We start from the raw sequence: 12065 nt of genomic DNA, 5'->3' as shown, positions 1-12065 counted from the left end.
ATGGAGGGAAGGAGGGAGGGGGGGAGGGAGGGTGGAAGGAGGGGGGAGGGGGAGAGGATGGAAGTGTGGAGGGGAGGGGGGAGGGATTGGGGAGGGAGGAGGAATGGAGGGAAGAGGGGAGGGGGGGAGTTAGGTGGGGAGGGTTTGAGGGAGGTGGGGAGGGAGTTGGGGAGGGAGGGGGAGGAGGGGGGGAGGGAGTGGGGATGGAGGTGGGAAGGAGGGGGGAGGAAGGGGTTGAGGGGTGAAGGGGGACCTACCCTTTTCCCAGTACCCCTCTTTCCCCCACCACCAAGCCACCTCCGCAACGACCCTGTCCCCCTCCCCAGTCCCCATTCTCAGACCCCCCCCATTCTCTCTCTCCCCCAGACACACTCCAAGTGCTGTTTCGCAACACTTGCTCCGGTGGCCCACGAGCATAGAGGCCCCATGCTGATCTGGAGGGAGGAGGGGAGGGGGAGGGGGAGGGGAAGGGGAAGGGGGGGAGAGGGGAGGGAGGGAGGAATGGAGGGAAGGAGGGAGGGGGGAGTTAGGTGGGGAGGGTTGAGGGAGGTGGGGAGGGATAGATAGATAGATAGATAGATAGATAGATGGATGGATGGATGGATGGATGGATGGATGGATGGATGGATGATGGATGGATGGATGGATGGATGGATGGATGGATGATGGATTGGATGGATGGATGGATGGATGGATGGATGGATGATGATGGATGGATGGATGGATGGATGGATGATGGATGGATGGATGGATGGATGGATGGATGGATGGATTGGATGGATGGATGGATGGATGGATGGATGGATGGATGGAGGATGGATGGATGGATGGATGGATGGATGGATGGATGGATGGAATGGATGGATGGATGGATGGATGGATGGATGGATGGATGGATGGATGGATGGATGGATGGATGGATGGATGGATGGATGGATGGATGGATGGATGGATGGATGTGATGGATGGATGGATGGATGGATGGATGGATGGATGGATGGATGGATGGATGGATAGATAGATATAGCTCCAGAATATGTAAATACCCAACACCCCCACCCACTGACCATCAATGGTGCTGCTGTGGAGCAGGTGAGCAGCACCAAATTCCTGGGGGTGAACATCACCGAGGATCTCTCCTGGAGCAACAACACCACGTCCATCGCCAAGAAAGCCCAGCAGCGCCTCTACTTCCTCCGCACACTGAAGAGAACGGGAGCCCCCACACCCATCATGTACACTTTTTACCGAGGCGCCATTGAGAGCATCCTCAGCAGCTGCATCACTGTGTGGTTCGGAAGCTGCACAGCCTCCAGCCGTAAGACCCTGCAGCGCATCGTGAACACTGCTGAGAGGATCACTGGCGCCTCACTCCCAACACTCCTGGTCCTTTACACCACCCGCCTCACCCGCAAAGCATTGAGCATTGTGGGTAACCCCTCCCACCCTTCCAACAGCCTCTTCACCCTCCTGCCTTCAGGGAGAAGGTTTCGCAGCCTGAGGTCGAGCACCACCTAACTAAAGAACAGTTTTTTCCACCAGGCTGTCAGGATGCTGAACTCTCTCCCCTCCCTCCCTCCCTCCTCTCTCCCCTGCCCCCATTGGACCTGGACTTTAACACCCCACACACACGCACATCCAGCACCAGACACTTTTTATTTATTTATTTTAAAAAATTTTAACGCTGCTATGGACAGGCTTTGCACTACTGTTCATTATTTTTTATTGTAATATATTCATCTTCATCTTTTTTTCATTGAAGTGACTATATTTTATATTGATTGTTGTTTGCTGTGCCTTTTTAATTTTAACTTAATTTAATGCACTTTATTCCTCGGGATTGTGGGAAACGGTATTTCGATTTTCTGTCTGTGTAAACTAACTGGAAATTGACAATAAAGTTGACTTTGACTTTGACTTTGACTATATATCTATAAAATCTGGAATTAGGCAGATATTGTACACTAGACCAAGTGGACCCGTTGGGCCCAAACCTCTCCTGCATTGGTGCAGCACCCTCTCCTCCCCCCACCACCTCCCCTCCCCCTTCCCTCCCTTTCCCCTCTCCCCTTCCCCTCCCGCCACTCCATCCTCCTCAACCCCCCTTATCCTCCCTCCTCCCCCTCTCTCCCTCCTTCCTCTCCCCTTCCCCCTCCCCCTCTTTCCCCTCCCCTCCCCTCCCCCCACTCCATCCCCCTCAACCCCCCTCATCCTCCCTCCTCATCCTCCCTCCTCCCCCTCCCTCCCTCCTTCCCCTCCCCTCCCTCCTTCCCCCCCTCCTTCCTCCCTCCCTCCCTAGGAGGTAGATTTAAACGTTAAAATGTGAATAACACCGATTTGAATGAAATTGCTTCCATTACACCAAAGGGACGACGGTGTGTAAGGTGGGCCTAAAATTGTCGCGCTATCATGTACCGTTTTGGCTGTAGTTCAGGAACAAACAAACAAACAAACGAGAGTTTCAATACATATATTATATATATATATATATATGTCTAGCACCAGAATATATAAATATCTATACATAACATCTGGAGCTAAACAGATATTGTATACGAGACATATAACATTTTTGTCTGAAATCTCTGCTACAGAAGGCAGTGGAGGCTGATTCACTGGATTGAGGGGGGATCTTATAAAAACTTACAAAATTGTTAAGGGGTTGGACAGGCTAGATGCAGGAAGATTGTTCCCGATGTTGGGGAAGTCCAGAACAAGGGGTCACAGTTTAAGGATAAGGGGGAAGTCTTTTAGGACCGAGATGAGAACGTTTTTTTTCACACAGAGAGTGGTGAATCTGTGGAATTCTCTGCCACAGAAGGTAGTTGAGGCCAGTTCATTGGCTATATTTAAGAGGGAGTTAGATGTGGCCCTTGTGGCTAAAGGGATCAGGGGGTATGGAGAGAAGGCAGGTACGGGATACTGAGTTGGATGATCAGCCATGACATATTGAATGGCGGTGCAGGCTCGAAGGGCTGAATGGCCTACTCCTGCACCTATTTTCTATGTTTCTATGTTTTCAAGAGTTAGATTTAGCTCTTTGGGCTAAAGGAATAAAGGGGTATGGGGATAAAGCTGGAACGGGGTACTAATTTTGGATGATCAGCCATGATCATATTGAATGGCGGTGCTGGCTCGAAGGGTCGAATGGACTACTCCTGCATTTTTCTATGTTTATATATATATATATATATATATATATATGTATAGAGAGAGAGAGACATGTCTAGAGAGAGAGAGAGAAAAAATGTTATATGTCTATATATAATGTCTGTGTGGCTCCAGATTTGACAAAAATGATATCTATATAATGTCTATCTAGCTCCAGATTTATATATTTAGACACAAAATCCAATGCAAGCTGTTTCAGAGGGAAATAGGCTATTTCCTCAAAGCTATTTTCTCATTAAATTGCAGAGGACATGCCAAATCAGTTAAAACCAATTTTAACATCACTAGGAAATCTTGAGCATGATCAATACACATGGTTGATCACCTTATAGAGATAAACAAAATTGGACTAATTAAAAAACTAAACAAGTGCTGTAATGGATGTTTTGAGACTGTCAAACGGCAACACAGGGCACATCCTTCCTCAGTGAAAGTGGATTATCCTTGAAAATCATTTGCAGTGTGAGCTGCTTCCCAATAGATGGCAGTAAATGAAAGACTACCCGAGGAAAATGTTCAATGCCGAGGGAAAGCCTGCAACCTAGCTAGGCACTGTGTTCAAGAATCATTGATGTTGTTTTCCTCTTGATCGCTGGTGATGAGGGCATTACATGGTTGACGAACTGTGTTATGTGACCATATAAAGTTGGGCTCCGACAGATCTACCAGTGCAGCAGATGGTAGAGCTGCTGCCTCACAGCGCCAGCTCAGTTTGTGTCTGACCTATGGTTCTGTCTGTGTGGAGTTTGCATGTTCTCTCTGTCACCACGTGGGTTTTCCAGTTTCCTCCCACATCCCAAAGTCCTGCTGAGTTTGTAGGTTAACTGGTCCTCGAAAAAAATTGCTCCTCGTGTGTAGGGAGTGGGCAAGAAAGTGGGATAACATAGAACTATGCAGAGGTTGAGCAGGCTGGGACTCTATTCCTTTGTAGCGCAGGAGAGGTGAGGGGTGATCTCAGTGCTGTAATGCTAAATTTTTTAGGTGCTGGAGCTGTCACTGGTGACGGAGCGGCCGCTGTTAAAATTCTCCGCTCGTTAAATTTCCCCGCTTTTATTTTGGCTTTTGTTTGCAGAGGTGTCGGAGCGGCGCTCCAGTGAGCTCCAACAGCACTGCACCCCTGGGTGATCGTATAGAAGTCTATAAGATCATGAGATTAATAGATCGAGTAGATGCTGTGATATCATGAGAGGTGAGAGTCATAGAGGGGAGATACATTTCCTCCCGGTGGATGCAACAAGGACTACAAACCATCATGGCTGCCAGCAAAAGACTACAAAACCCATAGTCAGCAGGGCTGCCTGCCCTGCTGACACTGATTGCTGCTGACACTGATTGCTGCTGACACTGATTGCTGCTGACACCGATTGCTGCTGACACTGATTGCTGCTGACACTGATTGCTGCCCAGCTGAACCAGATGAGCTGATTGCCTCAGTGAGAGAGCTAAAAGGGAAGGGAAGCGGTGTATTTAAAGAGAGAGACAACGACTGGAGCAGACAGACAGGGAGAGCAGCAGTGTTTGAGTTATATTTTGTAAGAAGGCAGCAAGCTACAGTTTTGATTTAACTACCTGTTTTGGTTTTGTGCACCTGTCTGCAAACAATTAAGTTTACCTGTTTTTGGAAAAGACTAAATATATGGAATTTAAGTTTGAAAACAAGAACTTTTCTGTCTTCATTTCTGGCACCCACACCTCCCAACCTTCAAGAGAAAAGCTCCCGACCTCTCAAAACATCACAATGGTGGAGAATGCCAAATAAGGAGGGATGGGTGAGTACGAATGTCCATCAGTGATTTGACTATCCGCTTGGCACAATTGAGAACCAGTGAGAACGACATGGAGGAAATGTTGAAGATGCTGGCTCAGAGTAACCAGATCCAAATAGAGATGAGCCGGGCTCTTTTGGAGGAACAAAGGAAAGCCAATATGTTGAAAGAAGAGGGACTCAGGTTACAGAGGATCCAGTCTCAAGGAGCGGGGCCATCAACCACCAACCCGAGGGTCCGTGCCAGTGATTTTATTCCTAAAATGGGACCCACCGATGATCCAGAGGCCTATCTCCATGCATTCGAGATTACTGCAACCGGAGAAAAGTGGCCTAAAGACCAGTGGGTTGGTATCCTAGCCCCGTTCCTATCCGGGGAATCACAGAAAGCTTTTCAAGACTTGGACAGTACAATAGTGAATAACTATGACATCTTGAAGCAGGAACTATTGAGCAGAATAGGACTTACAAAGTTTGGAATGGCTCAGCGTTTCCATAATTGGGGTTTTAGGAATGACCAACCTCCCCCGGACTCGGATGCATGAACTTATTCGTATTACAAAGAAGTGGCTTGATCCTGATAAAAACTTTGCAGTAGCCATTGTGGAAGCCATTGTTGTGGATCGATATTTATGTGCTCTACCCTATGAGGCAAAAAGGGTTATCGGCCACAGTGCTCCTGTTGCAGCTAGTGCCTTAGTGGATGCAATTGAACAGTTTCAGGCTACTAATGAAATGCTCCGTATGGGGAAAAAAGAGCAACCTGTCGTTCAAGGACGTCAAGCAAATCCTCGGCCACAGCCCCAAAAACCCATACAGGGCAACCCAACCAGACAGGTTAATGTACAGGGATTATATCAGGCTGAACAAAGGAGAAAAATCCTGGACAGGGACACCAGAAGATGCTACAGATGTGGGGAAATGGGTCATATTTCATGGCAATGTGACAAAGTGGATGAATTGATGCCCACTGCAGACTCCTCTGGCAGCCAACCCACAAACCTTTATGCTGCCTTGATGGAGGGTGCTGAACACCCAGCTTTTATGTGCCCTGTGAAGCTAAATAACCAAGATGTGGAAGCTTTGTTGGACTCAGCGAGTAATTTCACACTAGTTCACAAATCTTTAATAGATGAAACAGACTTGCTGCAGGGTCTGACCCGAGCCGTCTCCTGCGTCCATGGTGATACTCGTGAGTATCCTACTAGTAGTTTGAAGCTAGTCACAACCCAAGGCATGTGTGAAGTCAACGCAGGAGTTTTGGATGCCCTGCCAGTCCCACTCTTAATAGGACGAGACTGCCCCCTGTTCCACAGACTCTGGAGGGAAATACAAGAGAGATGATCTAGGGAGACATCACTGCCCAGAGGTAAGAACAAGCATAAGAGAAGCAGTCCTAAGAATAGGTCCAGTGCTAGTTTAACACCTACTTCTCCTCCAGTAAATGCTCTCCTGGGCGCAGTAGCATCATCCAGTGATACGGGGCCGGCTTCTGAAGGGGAGGGGCCGCAAGGAAACAATTGGCCATCATCAAGTAAGGATTCCAACCGGGTAGCAGACAGACCACCCCTGCTTTCAGGCCAGTATGGTACTGCTCAGCTCAAAGATCCTACATTGATAAATGCTTTAAAAAATGTTAGAGTACTAGAGGGTGTGGACCAGGGGCTGGGAAGTGGTTTAACTTACCCTCATTTTGCTATAAAGAATGGGCTTCTGTACCAGATGAAAAAAGGGCAAGATGAGGTAACAGAGCAGTTGTTAGTGCCAAAAGCTTTTGGTCTCACAATGTTACAACTGGCCCATACACACTTGCTCGGGGCACATCTAGGAGTGGAAAAAACAAAAGACAGAATTCTGTGGAGGTTCTTTTGGCCAGGCATCCACAAAGAAGTTGAAAATGATGGCCATAGTTGTCCAGAATGCCAGCTCACTGCCCCCCGGCCCTCATTTAGGAATCCCCTTATCCCACTACCAATCATTGAAGTCCCCTTTGAAAGGATTGGGTTAGATATTGTGGGCCCCCTACCCAAAAGTGCTCGGGGGCATCAGTATATTCTGGTCCTGGTAGACTATGCTACCCGTTATCCCGAGGCTGTACCCCTCAGAAAGGCTACAGCCCAGCATATCTCAAAGGAACTGTTCCTCCTGTGCAGTAGAGTAGGGATTCCAAAAGAAATATTAACAGACCAGGGGACCCCTTTCATGTCTCGTGTCACCAAGGGGCTGTGCTCCCTCCTAAGGATCAAGCACCTCAGAACATCAGTATACCACCCTCAACCTGACGGTCTGGTAGAGAGGTTCAACAAGACACTTAAAGCCATGCTAAGGAAGTCAATTGAAAGAGATGGGCGCAACTGGGACCAGCTCCTTCCATACCTGATGTTTGCAGTTAGGGAGGTGCCCCAAGCTTCTACAGGCTTCTCACCCTTTGAGCTCCTATACTGTCACAAACCCAGGGGGCTTCTTGACCTAGGTAAAGAATCATGGGAGAAACAACCTTGTCCTCACCGCACTGTTATTGAGCATGTGGAGGCCATGAAAGACAGGGTGGCTACTATCTATCCTATTGTCAGAGAACATATGGAAAAAGCTCAAAGGGAACAGCAAGCATCCTACAACTGCCCTGCACAGCCCTGAGAGTTCCAGCCAGGCGACTGGGTTCTGGTTCTGGTGCCCACTGTTGAGTGTAAATTTTTAGCCACTTGGCAGGGGCCATACGAAATCATCGAAAAGGTCTGAGAGGTAAACTACAAGGTAAAGCAACCGTGAAGGAGAAAACCAGAACAGACTTACCACGTGAACCTGTTGAAAAAATGGCACCCGGCAGAGGTTCTATTAAGTTGTTTACCCCCAAAAGAGTCAGGAGCACCACCAAGAGATGACATAAAGGTGGGCCCAGAGCTGTCACCCCAGCAACGTCAAGAGTGCATGGAGCTGGTTGACCGTAACCAAGATGTGTTCTCGGCCAAGCCGGGCACTACACATCTCGCGGTACATGAAATTCGCACTAAGCCTGGAAAGGTAGTCCATCAGCGGCCCTATAGTGTTCCAGAAGCCCAGAAGGAAACAATTAGAGAGGAAGTTAAAAAGATGCTTGAACTAGGAGTTATTGAAGAATCCCATAGTGCCTGGGCAAGCCCAATTGTACTGGTCCCCAAACCTGATACGTCGACTCGATTCTGCAATGACTTTAGAAAACTAAATGAAGTGTCCGAGTTCGACGCTTACCCCATGCCCCTGGTAGATGAACTAATAGACCGTCTGGGAATGGCTCGCTTCATCACAACCCTTGACCTCACAAAGGGGTACTGGCAAGTTCCGCTTTCTCTAGAATCCCGAGAGAAAACAGCCTTTGCAACAAGGTAGTTGAGGCCAGTTCATTGGCTATATTTAAGAGGGAGTTAGATGTGGCCCTTTTTGCTAAAGGGATCAGGGGGTATGGAGAGAAGGCAGGTACAGGCTACTGAGTTGGATGATCAGCCATGATCATATTGAATGGCGGTGCAGACTCGAAGGGCCGAATGGCCTACTCCTGCACCTACTTTCTATGTTTCTATGTTTCTATGAAGGGCTTTTCCAGTACACCAAGTTACCATTTGGTCTACACGGAGCGCCTGCTACCTTCCAGCGGCTGATGGACCGGGTCCTGCGGCCCCACAAAGAATATGCTGCAGCCTATTTAGATGACATAGTGATACATAGCACAGATTGGGAAAGTCATTTGCCCCGAGTACAGAAGGTACTGGATGCTCTTCGTGTAGCAGGTCTCACAGCCAATCCCCGCAAGTGCAGGCTAGCCTATAGTGAAACAGAGTACCTTGGTTACACAATAGGGCGTGGCCTTGTTAAACCTCAAGATGCTAAACTAAGGGCCATCCAAGATTGGCCACGACCTGTATCAAAGAGACAAGTAAAATCCTTTATAGGCCTTGCAAACTACTATAGACGCTTTGTTCCCAACTTCTCTGATCTAATTGCCCCCCTAACAGATCTGACAACTAAAAGACAGTCCCGAATGGTGAAATGGTCACAGGAAGCAGAGGATGCTTTCACCAGCCTGAAGAAGGCCTTGTGTTCCCACCCAGTTCTGGCCGTCCCAGACTTCAACAAGGAGTTTGTTGTGCAGGTAGATGCCTCAGAGGTGGGTCTTGGGGCGGTACTCTCTCAGATACAGAAGGGTGAGGAGCACCCAATCCTCTACAGTAGCAGAAAGCTTTTGGCCCATGAGAAAAGATACTCTACACCGGAGAAAGAATGTCTGGCAATTAAGTGGGCCCTTGAAACCCTTCGCTATTACCTTATTGGGCGCAGATTCATCTACTCACAGACCATGCTCCTTTGCAGTGGATGTCAAGAAATAGGGAAACGAACAGTCGAGTAACAAGATGGTTTCTCAGCCTCCTGGCTTTTAACTTCTCGGTTGTCCACAGGGCAGGGCGGAAACATGGGAATGCAGATGCCCTTTCCCGAAGAGACGTCCTGTGGGCCTCCTTCCCCAGTCCGGAGGCCTCAAGTCAGGGGAGGGGGAAATGTGATATCATGAGAGGTAGAGTCATAGAGGGGTGATACATTTCCTCCCGGTGGATGCAACAAGGACTACAAACCATCATGGCTGCCAGCAAAAGACAACAAAACCCATAGTCAGCAGGGCTGACTGATTGCTGCTGACACTGATTGCTGCTGACACTGATTGCTGCTGACACTGATTGCTGCTGACAGATTGCTGCTGACGGATTGCTGCCCAGCTGAACCAGATGAGCTGATTGCCTCAGTGAGAGAGCTAAAAGGGAAGGGAAGCAGTGTATTTAAAAAGAGATATAACAATAGACAATAGACAATAGGTGCAGGAGGAGGCCATTCAGCCCTTCGAGCCAGCACCGCCATTGAATACGATCATGGCTGATCACTCTCAATCAGTACCCCGTTCCTGCCTTCTCCCCATACCCCCTCACTCCGTTATCCTTAAGAGCTCTATCCAGCTCTCTCTTGAAAGCATCCAACGAACTGGCCTCCACTGCCTTCTGAGGCAGAGAATTCCACACCTTCACCACTCTCTGACTGAAAAGGTTTTTCCTCATCTCCGTTCTAAATGGCCTACCCCTTATTCTTAAACTGTGGCCCCTTGTTCTGGACTCCCCAAACATTGGGAACATGTTTCCTGCCTCTAATGTGTCCAATCCCCTAATTATCTTATATGTTTCAATAAGTTCCCCCCCTCATCCTTCTAAATTCCAGTGTATACAAGCCTAATTGCTCCAGCCTTTCAACATACAACAGTCCCGCCATTCCGGGAATTAACCTAGTGAACCTACGCTGCACGCCCTCAATAGCAAGAATATCCTTCCTCAAATTTGGAGACCAAAACTGCACACAGTACTCCAGGTGCGGTCTCACCAGGGCCCGGTACAACTGTAGAAGGACCTCTTTGCTCCTATACTCAACTCCTCTTGTTATGAAGGCCAACATTCCATTGGCTTTCTTCACTGCCTGCTGTACCTGCATGCTTCCTTTCAGTGACTGATGCACTAGGATACCCAGATCTCGTTGAACATCCCCTCTTCCTAACTTGACACCATTCAGATAATAATCTGCCTTTCTATTCTTACTTCCAAAGTGAATAACCTCACACTTATCTACATTAAACTGCATCTGCCATGTATCCGCCCACTCACACAACCTGTCCAAGTCACCCTGCAGCCTTATTGCATCTTCCACACAATTCACACTACCCCCCAGCTTAGTATCATCTGCAAATTTGCTAATGGTACTTTTAATCCCTTCATCTAAGTCATTAATGTATATCGTAAATAGCTGGGGTCCCAGCACCGAACCTTGCGGTACCCCACTGGTCACTGCCTGCCATTCCGAAAGGGACCCATTTATCCCCACTCTTTGCTTTCTGTCTGTCAACCAATTTTCTATCCATGTCAGTACCCTACCCCCAATACCATGTGCTCTAATTTTGCCCACTAATCTCCTATGTGGGACCTTGTCGAAGGCTTTCTGAAAGTCGAGGTACACCACATCCACTGACTCTCCCCTGTCAATTTTCCTAGTTACATCCTCAAAAAAATTCCAGTAGATTTGTCAAGCATGATTTCCCCTTCGTAAATCCATGCTGACTCGGAATGATCCTGTTACTGCTATCCAAATGCTCAGCAATTTCGTCTTTTATAATTGACTCCAGCATCTTCCCCACCACTGATGTCAGACTAACTGGTCTATAATTACCCGTTTTCTCTCTCCCTCCTTTCTTAAAAAGTGGGATAACATTTGCTATCCTCCAATCCACAGGAACTGATCCTGAATAACGACTGGAGCAGACAGGGAGAGAAGCAGTGTTTGAGTTATATTTTGTAAGAAGGCAGCAAGCTACAGTTTTGATTTAACTACCTGTTTTGGTTTTGTGTACCTGTCTGCAAACAATTAAGTTTACCTGTTTATGGAATTTAAGTTTCACACTTCTGTACCTTTTGCCTGACGGGAGAGGGGAGAAGAGGGAGTGGCCGGGGTGAGACTGGTCGTGATTATGCTGCTGGCCTTGCCGAGGTAGTGTGAAGTGTAGATGGAGTCAATGGAAGGGAGGTTGGTTTGTGTGCAATGATTTGGGCAACATCCACAACTGTAAAAGTAGGACGGTGTTCCAGGTTTTGGAAGCAGTACTTGAAAGGAGTACAAGGCCGCCTGCTCCGCTGATTTACTCCAGCATTTTGTGTCTATCTTCAGTATACAACTTAACACAGTAATGACTACAGTATCACTACAGTATCACTACTGTATCACTGTTGTAGTCTTGGCATTCATTTTTTCAGATCTAAAATTATGAACAGTTACAATCCAAAGATAGACACAAAATGCTGGAGTAACTCAGCAGGACAGACAGCATCTCTGGAGAGAAGGAATGGGTGATGTTTCGGGTTGAGACCCTTCTTCAGAAAAATCACCCATTCGTTCTCTCCAGAGATGCTGCCTGTCCTTCTGAGATATTCCTGCATTTTGTGTCCATCTTCGGTGTAAACCAGCAGTTGCTTCCTAAACGGTCATAGTCCAAACTTTTAATCAAAGCTCTACACCAAAAAAGCAATTTTTAAATTAGAAATTGTAGAAATTTAGAGACAGGTCGGTTAAA

The sequence above is a fragment of the Rhinoraja longicauda genome, chromosome 2, assembly GCF_053455715.1.
Source record: "Rhinoraja longicauda isolate Sanriku21f chromosome 2, sRhiLon1.1, whole genome shotgun sequence".
NCBI lineage: Eukaryota > Metazoa > Chordata > Chondrichthyes > Rajiformes > Arhynchobatidae > Rhinoraja > Rhinoraja longicauda.
The sequence above is the reverse complement of the archived record's forward strand: the minus strand, read 5'-3'. Positions refer to the sequence as shown.